This window comes from Crinia signifera, chromosome 5 (genome assembly GCF_055691185.1).
Source record: "Crinia signifera chromosome 5, ASM5569118v1, whole genome shotgun sequence".
Classification (NCBI taxonomy): Eukaryota; Metazoa; Chordata; class Amphibia; order Anura; family Myobatrachidae; genus Crinia; species Crinia signifera.
In genome coordinates this window covers 56353891-56376573 of record NC_139221.1, presented here as the reverse complement: position 1 = coordinate 56376573, position 22683 = coordinate 56353891, and the positions used below count along the sequence as shown (strand labels likewise).

At 43.3% G+C, this 22683-nt stretch overlaps 1 protein-coding gene across 12 annotated transcripts in view; it reads left to right on the top strand.

The window, feature by feature from the left end:
* Positions 1–22683, top strand: part of STAU2 (staufen double-stranded RNA binding protein 2) — a 296288-nt gene that overhangs the window by 98359 nt on the left and 175246 nt on the right. The window lies entirely within an intron of this gene.

The window sequence follows — 22683 nt, the reverse complement described above, 5'->3', positions numbered from 1 at the left end:
GTGAGGTTCTCTGAGAGGGGGGTGCTTTGTAATGGCAGCTAATGGTCGGGTGTAGGGAAGTGGCAGTTTGGGTGTGAGGCAATGGTAGTGTGCAGAAGCTGGATTATTGAAGATGGGGGCATATATACACACACACACAGCACCCCCAATCCTAGCACCAGATGTTTGTATGGAGAGACAGCACCCCTAATCCTAGCACCAGATGTTTGTATGGAGAGCCATACAAGCCCCTTAGTTCCAGCAATCCACCAGATCCTGCATGAGCAGCGACCGCCCACGAAGCCCACCCTATATCCGGCCCCGGTGTCGGTTACTTTAACTGGCTTTTAATTAGTTAATATTATTAATCAATCAATTTAGGAAGGCATAGTAAAGAAATTAATTGCATTAAGACTTCAGAGCGTCTTGGTCCATAATCGCCCTAAAGAAGTGGTGCAATATACTGGCCATATACGTTAAATCCTGATAAACGGTGCAAATTTGCCAGTGTCCACCTGGAAACCATGTTGTCCCTACCTGTTTTAGCGATTGGCCAGGTGTATTAAGCCTAGCGAAGAGATAAAGTGAAAGGTGATAATGCACCAGCCAATCAGGTGTGTTTGAAATATGACAGTTGGGAGTTGATTGGTTGGTGCGTTATCCCCTTCCAGTTTATCTCTTTGCCCGGCTTAATACATCTGCCCCAATGTCTGTTGCACACTGAACAGGGCTGTTTAATGAAATTTGAGGATGAGTGTATGTGGACACACATAAATGATATAGAAGAACAGTATAATATTATGTTTGGTTGTTCTTCCTAAAGCCTCTTAAATTCATGCTTTAAGTAATTTGTATGCAGAAGTAGTGGAATATGTGTTAGGGTGCGGATCTAATATAGAGCAAGCATTTATCGAGTGGATGTTCTTTCCTGGCTGGGCAGAGGCTCTGCAATTCGAGTAAGGGACCAAAGAAAATCAGATTTGGAAAAATTGCATCTCAGTAAAATGCAGGATTATACTGTTTTGTGACACTCAATGCCAGCAAATAAAGCAGGTTCAAAATTGTGAAATATACTGGGTCTTACTATTCTAGATGATTCATTTTGGTGGTGGTTCCCTTTGGAGCAATAACAGTATAAAGATACTAAATTGATTAAAGAAGCATTGTTCACTTATAACCAAAATACATTTCATTGCTCCTTGGCATTGCCTGGTGGCTAATCAGGGAAGACGGTACACATAGGATTAAATTCCCAGGTCACATGTCTGAAAGCGATATGTTACTGCTTTCAGACATATGACCTTGGAATTTATGCTATGTACACACGGTGATATTTGATATTAGAATTTGACTATATAGTCAAAACCGCACGCAGACAGCACATGTTTTTAACCTTGCGATCCCGATGCGCGCTCCCGTGACAGCACAAATCTCGAAACCCAGATAAACAGGGCAGCAAAGACTATATAGTGCAAGTTGATTGTAGATTGCATGAATTGTATGTAAATAGTACAGTCAGCAAAGATTGCATAGCAATCAAATCTTAAGGTGCCCATACACTGCCATGTATCGCCGCAGTGTACGGACACCCGATATCCTGCGAGCCGCAGGGACTCATGCAATCTGTTGTGATTGATCGCATGCATCCCTGCTTACCGCCCGCCTCGTCGCCTGGAGGAACGGGTGGTTGGACGGCCTGTCAGGGAGAGTCGATTTGGTCCGATTTAACGGGCCGATTGGTCACAATCGGACTAAATCGCCTCAATGTATGGGGGACTTTAAGTCGAATAGCAAGGGAAGCTTACCATGTGTACACAGCATTACTGGTTCTAGCAAGCTGCCAAATTCTCGGTACTCAGCTCTTTGATCCTGTTGCATACACACATAAAGAAATCTTGGTTTGATGCATATTCACATGCAAAATCTCCGGACTTCCTTGTAAGTATAGAAGGAGCATAAGTTGCTAAGATGCCATTTGTTATTGGAAGCATTTTATGTTCTTACATTTGCATCCAACTAAGAATAGGGCCAATAGACAATGTTTGGTAGCTTAACCAATCCGTATTAAAGCATTCAAATTCCCTACCACGTGCCCTTGGATGTGTGAAATATCTTTTACATATTTTGAGTACAGGGCATACATAATTGGCTCCCTGACCCATACTATAAGGCAGCTAAGACCAAGCCATTCACAAATACCATTGATCCATCTAATTAAAGTTAGGACTGGTACTGAATTCTTGTATTACTACATAGAGACAAAGTTCTTGTCAGTGACCAGGGACACCACCACTGCCTCTTCATACTCATTATGTGTTATAGAGAGATGTGAAAACAGAACCTGATATTAGTGGTAGATTTATGCAACATAAACCCTGTCTGAGTCTGACACTTGGGGTATGGGTCCTTGGGTCGACCAAATTAAGGTCAACAAAGATTGGGTTGACCACCGAATGTCGACAGACCTTGGGTTGACACAGGAAAATAGTGGACACACCTGAGGTCAACAGGGTTGAATGGTCGACACGAGCATTAGGTCGATAGTCAAAAGGTTGACGTGGGCTTTTCAGTTTTTTTGTCCCGAATGTCGACACGGACACACAAAAAAGTGCTTCAGGCTTGGCACACTATTATATTCTCTCTCCACGCCCTAGTGGATGGTAGGGCATGAAATGCCGCCTGTGTGCACATGTTGGCTCAAAAATAATTAAAAAACCCATGTCGACCTTTTGACTGTCGACCTTCCCAATGTTGACCTACTGTAATGTCCTAATGATTGTCAAACCTGTAACCCAGTCGACCCTATTCATGTCTACCATTTTTACATGTGGACTGAAGGCCTATTGACCTTCAGTGGTCGACTCAATGTATGTCGATCTTAATAGTGTTGAATATCATATCATGTCCCCAGTAGTGCCAGTTACATATCATGTCCCCAGTAGTGCCAGTTACATATCATGTTCTCAGTAATGGCAATTACATATCATGTCCCCAGTAGTGCCAGTTACATATCATGTTCTCAGTAGTGCCAGTTACATATCATGTCCCCAGTAGTGCCAGTTACATATCATGTTCTCAGTAGTGCCAGTTACATATCATGTCCCCAGTAGTGCCAGTTACATGTCATGTCCCTAGTAGTGCCAGTTACATATCATGTTCTCAGTAGTGGCAATTACATATCATGTCCCCAGTAGTGCCAGTTACATATCATGTCCCCAGTAGTGCCAGTTACATGTCATGTCCCCAGTAGTGCCAGTTACATATCATGTCCCCAGTAGTGCCAGTTACATGTCATGTCCCCAGTAGTGCCAGTTACATGTCATGTCCCCAGTAGTGCCAGTTACATGTCATGTCCCCAGTAGTGCCAGTTACATATCATGTCCCCAGTAGTGCCAGTTACATATCATGTCCCCAGTAGTGCCAGTTACATATCATGTCCCCAGTAGTGCCAGTTACATATCATGTCCCCAGTAGTGCCAGTTACATATCATGTCCCCAGTAGTGCCAGTTACATATCATGTCCCCAGTAGTGCCAGTTACATATCATGTCCCCAGTAGTGCCAGTTACATATCATGTCCCTAGTAGTGCCAGTTACATATCTCGTCCCCAGTAGTGCCAGTTACATGTCATGTCCCCAGTAGTGCCAGTTACATATCATGTCCCCAGTAGTGCCAGTTACATATCTCGTCCCCAGTAGTGCCAGTTACATATCATGTCCCCAGTAGAGCCCGTTACAGATGTACCCTGTAGGCTTTTAGCAACAAAAAAAAGTGCATTCTGAAACGATGGTTTTCTGAATAAGGGATAATTTAAATAAGGGATATTGAACCTGTACTACATTCATTAAAAACTGCAAAATAGGCCCAAATAAATTATAGATGTAAAAGCCTGGTACTAGTGGAATATAGGGTCTGATTCAGACCCGTTCATAATGGGCCAAATTCGGCCCCTTCCCCGATGGTTGGGTTTTGTGCATGCATGAATAAACTTGCCGAGCCGTTCGCTACATAATGCATGGCCAGGGGGTGGGTGCAGTGGTACGTCCAGTGTTTCATCGGTGTGCACATAAAAACGCTGGGTGTACCCCTGTACCCATGTCAATGCTTGCTTGGGGTGGGCAGCTGACTTCCCATGACTTCAGCGCCCACTCCGAATTTGGAGAACAGTGCTCAAATGATAAGGGGGGGGGATAGTTCAGCTGAGCGCTGTTTATTCTGGTCTGAATCAGGCTCATAGTCCCTAAGAGTAGTAGCCTGCTCATTTTAGCTAATGCATAGCTACAATTTCTAATCTAGCAGTGGGTAAGTGGCAGTGGATAGATCAATAGAAACTGTTGGTCAGAACAGTCTGAAGAATAATAATGTCAGACATAGGGTTCCAGGATGAGTGTATCTCAAGATGCCCACACATGGTAAGAATTTTCAAATGGCCATTCTTAGCCAATTCGAACAAGGAATAGTTTAATAACTTTCCATGTGTGAGCATGATAATGATCCAACGCACGCACCCGCCGGTCATTCATCTAGCTCGCTGATCCCTTCAGCAGGCGGAAAGATAATGATCCGTCGTGCACGTTACATTGTGTAGGGATAATGAGTGATATGCTAATGATGTGCCAATATGCTTTGCAGTTGTTAAACGATCCGTCTACCCTCTAAACCAGGCCTGGCCAACCTGTGGCTCTCCAGATGTTGTCAAACTACAAATCCCATCATGCCTTGCCACAGATTTGCTATAAGGGAGTGTTGAAACTAGCAAGGCATGCTGGGATTTGAAGTTTCACAACATCGGGAGAGCCACAAGTTGGCCTATCCTGCTCTAAACCTTTACATAATTGTTCTGTAAATGGGATTGAAATCTTTTGGCCAGTAGGATTTCAAGTGAAATTCATAAAAGCTTTGATTGTTCATAAAATGTTACCGTGTTTGACCAACTAAATAGTGTAGGACAGTGATGGAAAACCTTGGTATTTTAGCTGTTGAACTACACATCCCAGCATGCTCTGCAACAGTTTTGCTACTTGGCTTTGCTAAAACTGTTTCAAGGCATGTTGGGAATGAGTTGTTCAACATCAGATGGATTGCCAAGGTTCTCCATCACTGATATAAGAAGTGCAATAGGCTTCCCTGTATTGAATAGAGGACTAAAGCTGGTTACACACTTAGCTGTGTCTGTCTGGTGGAAACAAAAATCTCGTAATGTAAGGGAGCAAATAAAAATAAACTAGGGATGGCCATCGTTGCCATTGACAATGGTTTTACCTATCAATGGTCATCCATTTTATTTGACTGATTGGCCTGTGGGACAATTCGAACCTGGACGTGGGGCGTCACAGGTACCTGGTGCGGAGCTATATTCCATGTACTGGCCCCTTGGGGAAGGGAAAAAAAAACGAAAAAACTTATGCTTGACATCAATGGAGGGAAAACATGTGGTTCTTGCCCATCAATGGCAAATTATTCGACGTCAGCCATAAACCATCAATTAGTTTGAATCATCGATGGTCGGTTGCTATCCCTACAAAAACCATTCACAGCCAAACGGTGGTAAATAGACAATTGTTTATTACCGGTTTGATATAACAAACGTATCCAAACAATCGTTTCTATCCATTTTCAAGCATTTGGCAGCAAATGTTTGCATTTCTTTTTCTCCCTTATATTTCTAGATTTTTGTTTCCACCTAAATCTGTAGGTGTGTTGATGTGTACCCAGCCTTAAGGTGGCCATACACTACAACAAGACATCGCATGCTAGCCTTGCATGCGATACCCTGGCAACTGCCCCGGCAGCTCGATCTCATGCGATGCATTATTTGTGGTTATTTTGCATTTGATGTATCACGTGATCCTATTCACCACTCTGGTACAATTAAGCCTTGATGCAGTGGTGACAGTCTACGGGAACGGCGCACAGGACCAAACAGTGGATTGAAATAGTAAGTAAATTACATACGATTGGACACTTTACACATGATTCATCGACTCGATGCATTGAATTCATGCAGAAAAGGACCATATAGTACTAGTGTATGGGGGCATTGAGATCATCCAGTATTTATTATACATTATTTAACTATAGCCAAGTCCTTTTTAGCTACAGCCCACCACTGTGTTTTACTGGGATATTTGAATTCTGAATATTATAGTTTACTGGGATATTGGAATTCTTTGAAATATTCATCATCTAAAGGTGCCCATACACGGTACAATATTCCCATGCATTTTGAACTAGATTGAATGCGATGCAATCGGGACCTAATTAAAAAAGCACAGGCTGCAGAGACTTTATGTGCTGTGCGATGAGATGCCCGCGGGAGCGTGCATCGCATCACACAGCACCCTTGCACCGTGAATGGGCACCTTAAGGGTCTGGAAACTATGTCCTCCGATCACAGATCACTGCTGATTCTCATGAGTTACTGTTGTGCTTGTCTAGATCATAGTAGGTGTAAATAGTTCAGTGCAGAGGTTACTGGCAGCAATATTATAACACACATCAACAAAAGCCAATCTTAGTTCCATACCCAAGTCCCCATCAGTTTCATGGTGGCATAATGCAGTTAGTAGAACATATGGTAACTAGTAGGGTTTCCTGTTAATTTCAACAGGATAGATATAAAGATTTTATGTGGGTAAGCTAAAGTACATTTTACATATAAATGTATCGCTATAGAACAGTTTTTATTTTAAAAAGCATCAACTAACTTATGATATACTGTATGTCCTATGGAAGCTAAATCCCTATTGTTCATAATGCAGTTAAAGAAGGGGTTAATGTTGCGGTTCCGTTGTCCTTGGTGATACTTGACTGCTCCTAAAAAAAAGTTTTCTTTCCATTTTCTTCCGTTGCCATCGGGAAATGTGTTCCCTAACTGGTTTCTGGTGCACGAGCTTAAACCAAAAGCAGAGCGTGACTGCCAGCAGCTTAATCCCTCCAATAATCTGCCAGATGTACACAGAAGACACATCAGTGTTTATTATAACCGCTTTCTATCTACATTTTGGCTATAAATGTCAAGTTCATTAACAGAAGTCATCCAATCAATATGACATTTAAAGGCAACTTCCTGGACTTGTATCCCCAATTAAAAAGCACTAGATTGGTTCCCAGCACAAAGGTGAGGCCTGGCTGATAGCCATCGTCCATCTGGACATGCAACATTTGTTTGGTTTTTCCTTGCATGTCTAAAACTTTATTGAAACTGTGTGTGGTTGTAATAGTACGTGCAGAACCATTATGGAAGTTTCCGGTCTTTAAGCCACTGCTGCAGTTTCCATTGACATTAAAAGTCTGAGAACGGTGGGAGGCCAAAATATTATGAGCTAAACTGCTATTGCAGCAGGGTGTATACATCATGATTGCAAATCATGGAGGAGGAAAGGCTACAACAGACATAGTGTGGCAGATGTACGAAGCCTTGGCGAGAGAGATATCAAGCAATTTGTCCTGTCATTTTTCAAACACTGTCTGTAACAGGACAGTTAGGAGCTGGTTGTCTGGTACTGTATTACTCTTTACTTTAATACTTTTTTAAGTGTAGTACATTTGGCCCACCATTTTTTTTTTTTCCGCTATTTAACCCTCCAAGGCTTAGTACATCATGATCAGCCCCAGTGTGTACAGACATAAAGTCCCCCAATGTATTGCTGTTATTTCCGCTTCTCCTGGTGCCTGGATTAGGGAATAGGGGATATTTCGTTTGTTGAATTTCCCTGACTTGCTGATACTGACCTAGAAAGGACCGGGTTCAACTAATCAGGGATTTCAACGGCAAAATATCCTGATTGATCATTGTTTTACTACTTGTTGATTTTTTTTTTTTTGACTCTGCACAATGGAACGGGGAAAGCTGGCGCTCTTTACAATTTAGCCCTCTACCACTTGCAATACACCAAATGTGCAGTACAGGTCAGACTGGCATATACTGTAGATGTGCCTGTATACATCTATCCTCAAATTGTGCCAATGACTTTGCAGGTTAGCAGTACCAAACATTAATTCTAAGTACCTAGTACAGTAACAGTGTGCGGAAATCCAAAATTCAGGAAAACGTTCACATTCTATGGTTACCATTGGTAAAAGGTCAGGACAGTTCCAAGTGACCCTAGCCATTCATTGTGGTTCTCATATCTGCAACCATTTTCCTTTAATAGGGCATGCTGGGATGTACAGTTCAACAGCAGGAGGGCCGAAAGTTCCCCATACCTGCCCTAGGACTATAAGCAAAGTTAAGCTGAGTGCACACAATTCATTATATATCGCCCATTAGAGCAAACAGAACAAAGACACGCTGACTTTCAAGGCACCCCCCCCCCCTCTTGATTCCGAGAGAGACCACTAAAATTGTCAGACATCCATCAGATTTTGTGCATCATCTCAAACAATGACATACAAAAAGCATGCACCCATAACTGCGCACATATCAGCGCTGCTGCTGCTGCCGCCTTTGAATCGGGCCTTATACGTGTGAACTTGGTTGCAAAATTTAGGATCATTTATATACAAGAATTGCACCATGCATCTCTTGCTGGGTTACATATGGCTGACCGATGTATGCCAATTCCGGCATCCTCATTGATGTTGGGATTCCCATCATCGGTCTCCTGTCGGAGTCAGTAAAATAAATTATCGCATCCTGACCACCTCGCATTCCATCTCTTGCTATGTGGCAAAAAAAGGATAGGTGTATGAAGACACGTTTGTGTAACAGCATTATGAATGGGCAATTATATTATACACCATAGATTGCACATTCTCTCTCTCTCTCTAAGTCTATACACATTGTACAATTTTTTTGACCAATTTGGTTGAAAGACATTTCCATTGAACCCAGTGTCCTGGACTAAAGATGTTGACGACAGACGAAAGAAGAAAGATCTAGCTACAGTTTATAGGCTCTTTTTGAAAGATATTCAAATTGAGCTGCATGCACAGTTGACGAACAATCTTGATGAACAACTGGCGGGTATGCGCATCATCATTCATCGTTTGTTTGTTGACAATATCTTTTGTCAACATCTTTCGTCCAGGACACTGGGTTCAATGGAAATGTCTTTCAACCAAATTGGTCAAAAAAATTGTACAGTGTGTATGCACCTTAAGTCACCTGTGTTTATGCATGGGTATGTATAAAACTAGGACTGTTACTGCTTGTGGAGTTTAGGAACCACTGTATTATTATTTATTTATTACTGGTTTTATATATATATAACAGAAAACAAATAAAGACCAGGAGACTGGATATATTCCCAACGATTCGAGGCGGTGTGCCTCTTTATCAAGGTGCAGAAAGACAGGTACAAAGATAAAAAAACATACCTTTATCCCTTTCCGTTGTGCTCAGCGTCCACGCCGGCGCCTCCCCCCGTCGCGGCGACATGACGTCATCATTTCGGTATGGAGGGGCGGTCGTCTGGCTGGCATCACACAGTGGGCGTGCTAAAACGAAAATACATAGTATTTACATACAATCGTGTAAGAGCATGTCACTCAAACATGCAATATTGAATATGCTGGCTCAAAAACTGAACATATTAGTGCGTGCAAATTGTGAAACAACTCAAAATGTGTAACCAAAGACAAAAGGTGATGCGTGCAAAAAACTGAAGGCACATAATATATGTACAAAGGTGAGCTGTAAATAAAACAAAAAAAAACAAAGAATAATGAAAAATACAAACAAACAGGTATATTTGCAGAACTAGAGTACACAATAATACTTGTTAAAATTAGGCATGCTGTGTGTGAAATGTCGTTCATTGGTCGACATGTCATGTCGGCCATCAGAACTCCACTTCGACAAATACCTGTTGCACTCGTTGTTAGTGTTAAGATGTGCATACATCAATTATTCACCTCTATCTGGATGGGCAATTTATGTGGAAACAATTTTTAATGTATGTTGTTATTTTATTTAATTCAATAAAAGGTAGAAATAGCTTCCTCTTTAGTTTTCGCCTAGCTAGTGGCACTATTTATGTGGATGGTTGGATGGATCCTAGAGCCATCGACATAGTGAAGAATACTATTATAAGAAATAAGACAGACCTGAGTACTCATTAAGCCCTTTCGGGGCCAGAGTCTCAAGTCTGTATATCCATCTGCTCTCGGCCTGACACAGTTGGAGGCCCCTGTCGCCTCCTCTCTTAAGTTTCGGGATTTGTTCTATAATGCGATATCTTAGGGATGTTAAGGGGTGTTTCGCCTCGAAAAAATGGCGAGCCATCGGCTGTTCGCTTACTCTGGTGGCGATGGCGCTTTTAATGGCCGATCTGTGGCCTGCTGCTCTTTCTCGGAATGGTCTTATGGTTTTGCCGACGTAATGTCGACCACATTGGCAGCTGATCAGATACACAACATAGTCAGATGTACATGTCACCCGCTGCCTGATCTTTATAGGTCTCCATATATATAACAAAATGGAGGAGGCGCGCAACGTGAGTGTATATAATATGACAATTTACTAAAAACGGTACAAGCTCACATACACTTAGGTTTTAGATAATGCATATGATGTTATCATCACCAGCAAGTGGACATCAGCAGTCTGTTAGGTCCTCGTCCACTGTGCGGCAGCTTCAAACATCTTGACCTAACAGACTGCTGATGTCCACTTGCTGGTGATGATAACATCATATGCATTAACTAAAACCTAAGTGTATGTGAGCTATTATAGTTTTTAGTAAATTGTCATATTATATACACTCACGGTGTGCGCCTCCTCCTCCATCTTGTTTTCTATGCAAATTTGTTCGGTGGCTGGAGACAGCTTTCCCTGAGAGAAGAGGCTGCACTACACTGAAAAGACTTGCATTCCACAGACCGCAATTTGAATTGAGGATATTTTGCGCACCGGAACCTTGGTAGTGTGTGTGTATATATATATATATATATAACACATATTCTGCAGCGCTGTACAGAGTATAGTTGAACATTCACATCAGTCCCCAGTGGAGCTTACACTCTATATTCCCTACCACATGTGCACACACAGACAGGGTAATTTTGTTGGGTGCCAGTTAACCTACCAATATATTTTTGGATTGTGGGAGGAAACCGGAGTACCTGGAGGAAACCCACGCAAGCACGGGGAGAATATACAAACTCCACATCGTTAAGGCCACGGTGGAGCTTGTATATTGTTGAAGGCGTAGCTCAAGCATTAATGGACCTATATAATATGGATATGGAGTGACTTTCTAGAGAGGATACCCAATGGTAGCGAGCAATTTGTTTAACAGCATATGATGTCATGGCTGAAATAAAAAGTATTTCTTTATTGGAAAGTATGAACATTTAAACAGACTGCAGTCATAAGGATTGTTTACAAAAATGGAACTACTCAGACTTAATCATTCTCATGTAAGTGACGTGAGTTATAGATATTACATTACATGTGGATGGAAGCACACTTGTATTAAATCCTCTATTGGACCAGACAAAAACAGACAGATAATGTAATGAGACGTTGGCTTCTTGGCTGTAATGATCTGAGCCTGTTTAGTAAGAAGCTTTGTAGATACAGTACAGTTGGCCTCTTTGATTATCTGGCCTTTTGGGTATCATCCTCTGTAGGGTTTCAGTTACAATATTGATGACTTTGGGGAAATGATAATAACTGAATGTGTAAGTTACTGTACATCTGTGCCAGTAGGATGGTTACTTGCCTTGAACAGCTGTTGCGGTGGCTTCTATGGTGGGTGTGTAAGCAGCTACCCATGACGAAAGTTTCCTCTTTGCACTTCACATTCTATTTTCTTTAAGAAGTTCTGTAAATAACCAATAGCTTTTTAATGGTTTCCCGTTTTTAATGGCAATATATTAGATTTTCCATTGCATGGCTCTAGTCATTCTTGACTCCAAATATTGACTAACCCAGGTTTTTCTTCTTCAATCCATTCCATAGACTTGGTCGTTTAGCCCACAAAAACTTTACAAAACAAAAGCAATCTACATTGCACCTTTCATCCCCATTCTGTCTGCTGCAGTGCATCATGGGATTCTGTACACTAAAATGCAAATGTGGTGCTGGCTGTATTGCGACAATGAGGCTTCTTTGCTTTGTTGTGTGTTTTGCCATTTTTTTGGAAGATTTGTGGGGTGTTCCAGACAGCTGACAGACAGTGGGCAGTATTCAATGAGAAAAATTCTCTGTGTTTTATGGAGAATTTTTGCTTTTTTCGCCTTGGACGGAGCATTTTGCTCTCCAAAAGTGAACCACCCTATTCAATGTGAAATATTCGCCGTCTTTCTAAGTGATTTTCGCCGTCTCTCTCCGTGTAGAAATTCTCCATCTTTTGATGGAGAGCTGGAATGTGAACTTTTAAACTAAAAGGGTTTTTTTTTTAATTTTGGTGTCAAAAAATCAGTTGTTTTTTTCTGTGAAGGGGCATGTTATTTTTATTCATGTGCTTATAGCACATGAATATATATTTAATAATAAAAAAAAAAAAAATTTATTTTTTATTTTTTACACAGTGCAGCCAGCAGGGGGCCGGAGCGCTCGAGCCGCTCATTAGATATTCATATAGTCACTGCACCCGATCGTTAATATGCACGATGGGGTGCAGTGAATACTGGGTCCCCCGCTGGCTATAGGGGGGGGCAGCCTGTGCTGCCTGGGTCCCGGGGAGCCCCCTCCCCTCCACATATGTTCTGGGGCATCCAGGGAGACTTTAATCTCCCTGGATGCCACCGTCCCACGGCTCCCTGTCAGCTCCCTGCCGCGGACGCTCGTCCGCTGCAGGGGTTAAGACTCGCCGCGAGTGGCGACGAGTCTTAAATACATTGAATAGTGGGAGCAGGAGGCTCCGGAACACGGAGAGTGCATGGCGAGAGAAAAAATCTCTCGCCATGCACAGAGAATTTTTTTCATTGAATACTGCCCAGTGTCTGACTAGGTCAACACCAAAAGTTAGATGGTATCCAGACTGACCATAGATTGACTCAAGGTCGACAATCATAAGGTTGACCACTATTGGTCAAAAGGGCGACAGGGTCTAAAGGTCGACAGTCAATAGGTTGACATGCATTTTTTTTGCAAAATTCAGTGTCGAAAGGCGGTATTTCATACCCTACCATCCACTATGGAGTGGAGAGAGAATATAATAGTGTGCCGAGCGCAGCGAGCCCGAAGCATGGTGAGCGCACTGGTACACTTAGACAGTGCCCATGTCAATATAGACACACAAAAAAACATGAAAAACTCATGTCGACCTATTTACCCTGTCAACCTTTTGTCTGTTGACATCATGCTTTGCTGATTATCAATACTTTGCACATATACAGTACCCATTCTGTGCATGCGCAAAGGCGGACATCCACAAATGTAGGTGTGTCGCATTTGCAGGGGTGGGAAGAGGCCTGGGTTAGGGGTGCTCACTTACACATGTGTCCAGCTGTGGCGATATCCGGCCCCAGCGCAGTTTTCAATTCATGTAATGTGTGGCATTTACAGTTGATTTACAGTTGCTTATATAGCGCAGCATATTCCGTTGCGCATTACAATTTTAAACATGATGTATTGAAGTCATTAAATGTTTTTAAAAATGTTGTACATGCAGCCAGGATCTGAACAGAATTTTAACACAATGGGGGGTATGCAATCTGCCGCCGCTATTTCCGACGTGGGACATAGCGGCGGCTCCCTATTCAATGCTGTCATTAACGACAGCATTGATGCGGGATCACGCCAGAATGGGCCCGACTTCAGAAGCTGTCGGGCCTGTTCTGCCGATAACGGGCGTGGATTGTCGTTATCCGGGCCGCAGATTGACAATCCACGCCCCCTTTGCGCCCATCAGCAAGCGGGACATTGAATCCCGTCTGTTGTTTTGCGGTCGATCTGACCGCAAACGGGTCTAGACCACAGTTGTCGGCGGGTATCGACAGCCGTGATCCCACATTGCATACCCCCAAATGGCTCTTTGGCTCGATTTGCAGTGTGTGTACCCATCTTAAGATTCATACCCCAAATGCTTACAATGAAACTAAATTGTACAGTATATGTTTCCAGTAGCTTCATAGCAGCTTAGGTACTTGTTTCCTAGCACGGCCACACCGATTCAGATCGGGGTGGTCGTGTCGGAAAAATCGGGTCGATCGCATCGCATGCGATTTGGTCGCATGCGATGCGATCGACGCGACCGACCGATTTTTGACCCGATTTTTTTCATTGAATCCAATGTAAATTGGGTCCCTGGGACCCAATTTTACATTGGATTCAATGAAAAAAATTCCCAACCCCCCCAAATTTAAGCGCGTTAACCCCAGTCCACGATAGACGCCAACCCGAAGCGTGGCGAGCGCAGCGAGCCCGCGTGGGGCGGCGGTACGCGTCCTCCGACCTTTTCATGCCCTACTATCCACGTCGGCGTGGAGTGAGAATAGAATAGTGTGGCGAGCGCAGCGAGCCACCGAGCCCCGAAGCGTGGCGAGCGCAGCCGGATACCTTCACAGGTAAACGCGTCCCTTCGCGGGCTTCACAGGTGTCCGCGTCGCCACGGACACCTGTGAAGCCCGCAAGGGGACGCGTATAACTGTGAAGGTATCCGCGTCCCCTCGCGGGGCTTGCCACGCTTCGGGCTCGGTGGCTCGCTGCGCTCGCCACACTATTCTATTCTCACTCCACGCCGACGTGGATAGTAGGGCATGAAAAGGTCGGAGGACGCGTACCGCCGCCCCTCGCGGGCTCGCTGCGCTCGCCACGCTTCGGGTTGGCGTCTATCGTGGGGTGACGACGGGGACATCTATAATGTGAAATGGGTCATATTGGCCCATTTCACATTTTTTCACATTTTTACAGCATTTCAATGTTAAAAAAATTTTTAACATTGAAGCCTATGCAAAAATCGGGTGCATCGCGTCGCATCGCGTCGGGACCAATGTTAATGGTCCCGACCGACGCGATGCCCCCGATATTTTACCTTTCCCGACAAGATTTCAATGTTAAAATATTTTTTAACATTGAAGCCTATGGAAATATCGGGGGCATCGCGTCGGTCGCGTCGGGACCAATGTTATTGGTCCCGACCGACGCGATGCCCCCGATATTGTCTCCTAGCCGGCAAAATGGACCTGATTTCAAAAGAAATCGGGTCCATCGGGGGTAATCGTGTCCCTTAATTAAGGGACACGATTACTTAAGATTGTGGCCGTGCTAGGAAACAAGTACCGCAGCTTACAATAATTGCTTAAGTTTACCGTACTTCTGTGTTAAATACATTTGTGATCCATCAAGTTTACACCCTACAAGAGCTGGTGGGGGCTTCCTGTAAAAGGACGGTAGCCTTCTCTTGTTCGAGTCTGGGCAGTTTAAATAACATTGGAGTCTGATGCCACTTTGATCCATAAAGCCATCCCAATGACCTTAAAGTGTGATTATCCCAGGAAGTAATAACTGACAATTGTACTGTTAATATATACACATGCGCTTTTCTGTTAAGGATGGCCTCTGTTCTGATGTCTAGTGAAGCAGTTAGTCGCATGGCCTATGTGATTGTCATTGTCTGACCTAGATAAAAGCATCAAGGCAAACAACAAGATTGGGTTTCTTAGGACATTGGATGTTCTGATTTGTTCTAATCAGAGTCAGCTTTATTGCCCAGGTATACTTGCGTATACTAGGAATTCCCTAGGGATATCCCCCCCCCCCCATTTCTGTATGACTGTACATGTTTCCCCACCTGTTTATATTGTTTATACTGTACAGATGGAGCCAGGCTCCCTCTTGCTGGCGAATCGCCAGACTGTCTCCGCTGGCGATCCGCCAGCAGCGAGGCGCTCCATTTGACAGACGTGCGTTTATCTCGCGTGCACGCGCGTCTCAGTTTCCGGGGCGACGGGAACCTGTCCGTCTCCGCTTCAGGGAGACGGACAGGGTTAGGGGGGGGGTGCGGGGAGGCGGTGGGGACCCCGGGTGACCGCCGACAAGCCGGCGGGGACCCAGGGGAAGCGCCGTCGGAAGGGGACGCGCGCGCATCTCCTTTCGCAGATACGGCTGGCGGGGGATGGCGGCTGGCGATTCTGCCACCATCCCCTGCAAAGACAAGCCCGGCTCCATCTGTTTACTGTTTTCTTGAAGTGAGGTATTTGGAGTTCATGTGTCAGTAGGTGAATCGCTTGAGGGAAGAAACTTGTTAGGCGTCTGGTGAGAATGGCCCTGTAGCGTCTTACTGATGGCAGCAGGTTAAACAAGCCATGTCCATGATGTAGTTGGTCCTTGACTATCTTCGTTGCCCGCTTTTTTGGTCTGGACAGGTACAGGTCCTGGACAGAGGGAAGGTCTGCCCCAATGATCTTCTCCGCAGTTCTGACTACCGTTTGGAGTCTGCATTTGTCTCTCTCACTGGTGGAGCCATACCAGGCCAGTATCGAGGAGCACAGTACACCACAATCGAGGAGTAGAAGTGGAGCAGAAGATTCTGTGGGATGTTGAACTTCCTCAGTTGCCTAAGGAAGAACAGCCTCTGCTGCGCTTTTCCAACAATAGTATCAGAGTTGGGCCCCCATTTTAAGGTCCCGGGAGATTGTGGTCCCCAGGAACTTGAAGGAGTCCACTATGGACACCACACTGTCAGCAATTGTTAGCTTAGGAACACCAATAGCCTTCTTCCTAAAGTCCACTACCATCTCAAATTTTTTTTTTTTTTTTTGAGGATGATTGTATTGAAGGCCAAGCTGAAGTCGACAAACCGGAACCCTGGCATAGGTACCAGGCATATCCAGGTGCTGAGAATGTAGTGCAGGCCCAGGTTAACTGCATCCTCTACAACTCGATTCGATAGTTAGGCGAACTGGAGGTAGTCTAGCTTGTGACCAGTAACAGCTTTCAGGTGGTTCACTACCAGGCGCTCAAAACTTTTTCATGATCACAGACATTAGAGCTATTGTCCGGTAGTCATTCAGATTTGTAATAATGGATTTCTTAGGGACCGGAACAGTAGTGGAGCTTTTGAGGTAGGATGGAAACTATCATAGCTCCTGTGATTTGTTGAAGATCCTGGTGAAGGCAGATGGTCACACCCCATCATGACCTGGTGCTTTCCTTGGTTTGGCCCTCTTGAACATCTCCACCGTTTCTTGGGCAAACTGAAGTGACTGGAGTTGGCAGTCGACATTTGGGTCAGCATAGAGGGTATGGTTTGGTTTGCAGGGGACTACTTTTTCAAGCCAGCAATAGAAGTGATGCTTTAGCTGAATGCCATGAATGCCTATGAATTTTAAGACCTAGAACACAGAAAAATAGGTTGTAAACAAAAAAAAAGATAAAATGATTGCAGTCTGCTAGTTGAAAATAACTGGGAAGACATGAGAGGAGATTTGTGTATTGTGCTACATCATCTAGATGAGTTTTTGATCACTAAGAATCTTCTCAGCCAGGTCTACATTAGGTCGACATGGGTCTAGGTTGAAAGGTCATTAGTTCGACCGGTCATGAGTTCGACAGTGTCTAGGTCGACAGTTTTTTCAGTGTTTTTTTGAGCCGACATGTGTTGACAAACCGTATTTCATGCCCTACCACCCACTAGGGCGTGGTGGGAGAATAAAATAGTGTGCCGAGCGTAGCTAGCAATGCGAGGGGATGTGGTGCACTTTAAACTGTGTCCATGTTGACTGTGTTGACATTCAGGTAAAAAAAACAGTGAAAAACCCCATGTTGACCTTTTGACTGTCGACCTAGACATTGTCGAACTAATGACCTGTCGACCTTTTCCCATGTCGACCTAATGACTGTCGACTATCATGCTGTAGACCAAATGATCCCAACCCGTATTATCGTTCTGCATGTTGTCATTATTTGATGTACACTGCTCATTGTTAAGCTATGTCTGTTGTGTGTTCATACACCCTTGTCATTGTTTAAGCCAGTGGTTCCCAAAAGTGCACATTTTACAGATCACCCGACAGGTGCACTCTCAGACACATTCTGAAAGATCTATTGGCGGAGCTAATTATTTCACTTGTTATTCTGTGTGGAGACCTGGGAAATGTGTGTTGTTGGGGGTACTTGAGATCCAGGGTTTGGAACCACTGGTCCCCTTAGACACTACAGGATTCACTCCTACACCAATATTAGCGTCGGCGGAGGCGGCAAGTGCATACACACTTTTTATGCAATTTATTGCCGCAATCCCATAAAAAGTGATCAAATTGCATCCTAATCTCCCAGTGTATGGCCAGCATGAAACATATCAATTTATTTATTTACAGTATTTCTTATACATTGCATCATATATTGTTGCACTTTACAATTGGAACAACAGTAATAGAATAAAACTGGGAAATTGACAGGCATAGAGTTAGGAAAGCCCTGCTCACATGCTTACAATATGAAGGGAAAAAGGCCTTGATACACAAGGATAGGTGCATAATGGGAATCGGTACATCTGTCAGAATGAACTTAGGTCTACAGTCATTAGGTCGACCCCATTAGGTAGACTGGCTGGAAGGTCGACCTGATTTAATGTCGACATGACTTAAGGTCGAATTTGCATAAAGGTCGACATGAGGAAGGTCGACTGGTCATAAGGTCGACATGGGGTTTTCACTGTTTTTTTATCCGAATGTTGACACAGTCGACATGGACACAGTTGGCAATGAGAATCGGACCCTCGCATCGCTCGCTTCGCTCGCAATGCTTCGGGAACGGTGGCTCGCTTCGCTCGCCACAGCTTTAATAACCTCCTCCACGCCCTAGTGGATGGTAGGGCATGAAATACCGCCTGTCGGCACATGTCGGCTCAAAAAACAGTGAAAAGCCTTGTGTCGACCTTATGACCAGTCGACCTTCCTCATGTCGACCTTTATGCAAATTCGACCTTAAGTCATGTCGACCTTGGCCCATGTCGACCTTAAGTCAGGTCGACCTTCCTGCCAGTCGACCTAGTGGGGTCGACCTAATGACTGTAGACCTAAGTTCATTCTAATAGATGACCGCTTTCCGCATAATGACCCAGCCAGATTGCAAAGATTCTAAATGGGCTGTATGATCGGGTCACCCAGCAATGTTTGCCAAGGGTCATGGGGATTTGAAAGTGAGGAGATATAATATGTGAGGATAAGTTTGGACTACAGAGGGGATGTAATGAGATCTGAAGCATACAGTATCACCCTATTATTATTTATTAAGTTATTTATATAGCGCACACATATTCCACAGCACTTTACAGAGAATATTTGAACATTTACATCAGTTTCTGCCCCAGTGGAGCTTACAATCTATATTCCCTACCACATGTACATGCATTCATTCTAGAGTTAATTCTCTTTTGCCAAATAAAATATGAGTATATTTTTGGAATGTGGTAGGAAACCGGAGTACCCGAAGTAATCCCACGCAAGTACGTGGAGAATATACAAACTCTGCACATTTAGGGCCATGGTGGGAATTGAACCCATGACCTCGGTGCTGTGTGGGAGAAACCTGGAGAGGAGACCGGATAGTACATGGTTGATGTTACCAAGCTCCGCCCCCATGAGAGGCAAACGTGGCATTTCCTGTGTCTGCGGATTGGGGGCGCGGCTAAAATGGCGTATGCCTATCCATTACACCATCCTGTGGTAAGGCATGTATATAGCACATGTAACCCCTCTCAGCTCTGGGCATATAGCAGCCGCTCTCCTCCCCCCCTGTCCTTGCTGCTGGATATGTACAAATTATGACTTTCTGATTTTGTTTTTGTATTTTTTTAAGCAGCTTAAACAGATAGTAGTTACAATCATAAAATGCAGGATTTTAGTCTGTGGTTTTGCTCCCTTGTACCAGAATAGATCTGTATCTGCTGTCATATGAGTCGGTTATTGCAGTATTCGAGTGCCAGAGAGAGAGAGCACTGGATGTTTCCTTTAGCCCACGTGCAATAGATAATTTTCTTCCATTAAAGCCAAGCTAGACGTGATTTAACAAGAAGGTGCCATCAGGTGGGGTCAGCGCATCGGCTCAGGCTGTCTCCAGTTTTTCATTTTAATGAGACTGCCTTCTTAATGTCACATATTTATTACTGTGTGTCTTCTGCCGCAACCTGCCCCTAAAGGGATCATTTTGTAATGGGCCTCCAAAGCATGTTGCCAATGGTGGCTGGTAATGGCGTGTCATGATGAGATATACAGCCCACTAACAAACCCATAAAAAAGTCCATAAAACAGACATTAGCACATTTACTGAAGTCTTCCTGGTCAGTTACATTGAAATACAAGCAGAGCTTACAGACTGCTACATTCAAGCTGTTATAAGGGCCTGTCATTTGGAAATAAAGAATTTACAATGCCATTTAAAAGTCAATGATCTATCCCCTGTACAGAGCTTTGCCTTAGTCTTGGAAAACGTCCAATAGCAGAAAACCTGCTTTGCCCGAACGGACTTCGTTTCATAGAATTCATTGTTTTCGGTTTAAAAACGCTGCTATCATCCAAGTGCGGAATCCTTTCTCTTCTCTTATTACTGCTAATGCAGCTCACCTCTGCCGGCCTTTCCTGTGCGTCTCCGTATCCTTCCCACAACCACATTCTCCGTTTCTCTCTCACCTCTTTAAAATGTCTGTCTCTATCCACCCGGCTTATAAACTGTTTCCACCGTTGTATTTGCCCCCTTATCTCCCCAAATATTTTAATGAGGTATCAGGATTAAATGCTTGGAGTTTTGGATTTGTTTATGGCCCATGCTTAAACATCCGTGGTGCTCCTTCCTTCCGTGAGAGATTGGACTCAGCTGTTTTAATATCCTACTAATGCTTCTTATAGCTATAAATATGGTATAACGTTTATCCCTTGCATTTGTATTCACATTATAGGGCCCATTTATCAAGGATCGCATATAAAAATGTGATCAGGGTATATTAACGCCCAGGATCACACTGTAATATGCTTTCCGATCGCGGGGATATATCATCCCTGTCCACATGCAATGTGCTGACCCCATTGAGACGCTGCTGCAGTGTGGTCTGTAGCCAATAGGCTACAATAAGCTACCGCCATCTCAGAATGGCGGTAGCCCAGGGACCCAAAGCGATGCTGCCTGATGTTGATATATCAGGCAGCTTTGCATATCCCCATAGTAGCCTAATAAACCATATAAAACTGGTCTTTTTTTCTTTATCATTGCCTTTGGGTGTTTTACCATTTATCTGAATTTAGGTTAAGGTTCTAGGTTATGGTGTAAAGTAGGCATGGACGAACCATGGCCCTCCAACTGTTGTGAAACTACAAGTCCCATCATGCCTTGCCACAGTTTTGCTATTAGGTAATGCTAAAACTATGGCAAGGCATGCTGGGATGTGTCATTTCACAACACCTAGAGGGCCACAGTTTGACCATGCCTGATGTAAAGGGTTGACCTGAGCACGGGACCCCCAACTAGTGTATAGGATTGCCGTGCTTGCCATGCTTTAGGCTACTGTACAGTACACAATTGGAGTCCACGTAAATAATAAAGTAAAGGTCAATAATTTTGACTTGTGTATAGATCACAATCTATATATATATATATATATATATATATATATATATATATATATATATATATATATATATATATATATATATATATATATATATATATATATATATATATATATATACACATACACATACACACAAGTACAGTAAATTAACAAAGTGTCATTTTATACAAAATGCAACAATTAAAACAGAGACAATTACAACATCCCCGAAATCTCCCAATGAGACAAGTTTAAAGAAAAAGAGCACCTTTTTTTGTTTGTTTTTTTAGAAAAAGGACCATCTGGGTATGAAAGAATATAATCTAATGTAAGAAAATAGTAAAGTTTTGAAGAAATTAACAGCAAATAAGAATATTGGGATGAAACAAGCAGACAAGGGGGTGGTCTGGTTCTGATGAACAGGAACATTATATAAAAGAAATGTTAAGATTTCTGTCTGATCCAGTATCCCATAAAATCTTATCTAAAGACCCCACTAAGGAATTACTGAGAGTATTAAAATAACTTCTTTATAGTGGGCTAATGACTGGATTTTTGACTAAAGAAGAATATGTTTTGTATCTATAACGAATAACCAAGGATAGCTACAATTCATAAAAACAGACCACCCTTCCAGGACATCCAATTGTGTCGAAGGTCGACTTTTTGCCTCCAGGGTATCTGAATTTGTGGACTTCCATTTAAATAAATGTCCCATTCCTGGAATCATACATCAAAGATTCCACAGCGGTTTTGCAGGTGATGGAACAAGTGAAATGGGACATGAATGCCAGTTGGGGTACAGTGGATATTAATGCACTTTATATGTCGGTTCTGCATGAAAGGGGATTAGAATTCTTTTTTTTTTTTTTAAGTATTGTCGTGAGATACCAATCTGTCTAAGGAGAATATTTTAAATTTAAATTTGTTCTCAAATCCAATTATTTTACATTTCTGGGTTAGCGAGACAGCGATGCGGACGATACAGTATGTGCCCCGGGATTCGCTAATTTATTTCTTGGCAAATGGGAAAATGAGTACATTTATAATAATAATAATCCTTTTTTCTAGCTGTGTAACATTGTTTAAACGTTATATAAATGATATAGGAGGATATTCAATCCTCCCGCAGCCATTCCCGATTGGGGAAGATGGCGGCGGGGCCCTATTCAATGCTGTCTTCCCCGACAGCATTGGACAGGAGATATCAGCAGAACGTGCCCGACTTTACAAGCAGTTGGGCTCGTTCTGCCAAAAACGGCCG